This window comes from Octodon degus, unplaced genomic scaffold (assembly GCF_000260255.1).
Source record: "Octodon degus isolate 3935 unplaced genomic scaffold, OctDeg1.0 scaffold00027, whole genome shotgun sequence".
Lineage (NCBI taxonomy): Eukaryota > Metazoa > Chordata > Mammalia > Rodentia > Octodontidae > Octodon > Octodon degus.
In genome coordinates, this window is record NW_004524603.1 from 18,957,354 (window position 1) to 18,959,289 (window position 1,936).

The following is a 1,936-nucleotide window of genomic DNA, read 5'->3' on the forward strand; positions in this document are numbered from 1 at the left end:
GCAATCGGTGAAGTAAAGTATAAAAAGTAGAACAAGGAGTCCATGAGAGTAACAGGAAATGAGGTCAGAAATGTGGGCACTGTCTTAGTCATTTTCTTCATTGTTGGGACAAAATACACAACGCCTGCAACTTAAAGCAGGAGAGGTTCATTTTGTTCATGCTGCAGCCCACAGTTGGCCAGCTCCAGAGAAGGAGCAGGGTGACGTAGTGGAGGAGAGCTGCTCTGAAGAGGCAAATGGGAAGCAAAAGCCACAAAAGACTCCCCTCTTTATTGGCCCTGATCACTCCTTGTAGTTTTCTTTGGATGTTTCACATTCCTGGTTTCTCAAACTTTCTGAAGGGTCCACTGCACGTTCATCTTCACTCTCAGGGCAACACGTGTGCTGCTTTCTTGGAGAACCACTCCCTGATCTTAGGTCTTCTTCTGAAACTTTAGTGGAAGCTTCTATGACCCTGTATCTCTTGCATTCTGCATTCTTGCAAAGCCAGTACTTCATGGATGACACCAAGATTTTATTATGTATTTATTTATTTATTGATACAAGGTCTTGCTATGCATCTCAGACTTGCACTGATCCTCCTGTCTCAGCCTCCCCAGCACTGAGATTACAGGCATATACCGCCAGGCCTGGAGTTTGGGGGCTAGCACAATATGTGGTATAGGGAATCAAACTTGGGACCTTGTACTTGCCAGGAGGCCCTTAGACTGCTGAACTATCTCCCTAATCCAACACCAAAGTTAAAGATCAAATTGAGCTGTATCTCAATTAATGACTGTAGTGGCCTTTGACTGCCTGAATTACTAAATATCATGAACAGAATTCCTGCCTGTGAGACCCTTTTTGTCTACCCACAAAATGTTTCAGATTATTGAGTTTGGATTTTTGCTTTTGTTTCCCACAGTATAGTTTGCTAAAAACAGCATCAATATCCATGCCTGGATATTGGACTATTTTGAAATTTCCCCCACTAAATAGAGTAGTTCAGGGCTCTTAATCTTTTATAATACACTATATATCCTATATAGTATTTTTGCTAATGTGCTGAGACTTCAAGAGAAGTCTAACTGTATACATTGCACTCCAGTCTTACACAAATAGAGACAGTGGGAAGACCTAGAATCTCTGGTTCCTGAGTGACTTCTAGGGGTAACAAGTGGCGAGGGTTCGAGTTACAGGTGAATGTCTGTGTAGCTTCCAAGAGCTACCAGAGCAGGCATGGACTAGGAAGACATTATGTGAAAAGGCTAGGATTGAACTTGAATCCAAGAGCATCTCCCTGATGTCTTCTTACTGCCAAGGTCCCAGAAATGATGAGGGAAAGACAGTCATGGGATATTTTAAACATTTGGAGTGTAAATTAGGGCAAGTCCCACTGAAAGGAAGAGAGACAGGTGATTGCAGACTTGGACCTGGATTCAACCTGAGTTACTCAGGACTGGGGGGCCAAATTGGTGTTATGATCCCACTGCTAAAAGGAGACCTCTTACAGGGCCTTATGTATATTATTTTTCAACTCATCCTGATGCACAGTACTGAGTAAGATTAATCTGTGAGTGCGGAGTTGGTTGTATAGGAATAATGCTGGCTCAGTGGGCAATTTAATACCAGTGAGCATTTCTGCTTTCACCGTAATGCCCAGGAAGGGAAACAGCAAATGTTCCTAATCCATGAACACAGATTGGGGCAAACTTGACAAAAATTCCTGCAATGTGGAAGAAAGATGTCCTTCATCTGCATGAACTCCAGTTTGGCAGTGGAAGGGTCAGAGGAGAATTCGGGTGTGAACACTCAGACTGCCTGACAAAGAAGGTATATGGGAATCACTTATGAAATGGTTCATTGGAATATCCAATTAATATTCCTATCAGACATCTTATTGGTCTAAATTTTTGTACATTATTTAGTAATGTGGGCTTGTGTTCTTTTATGGTTT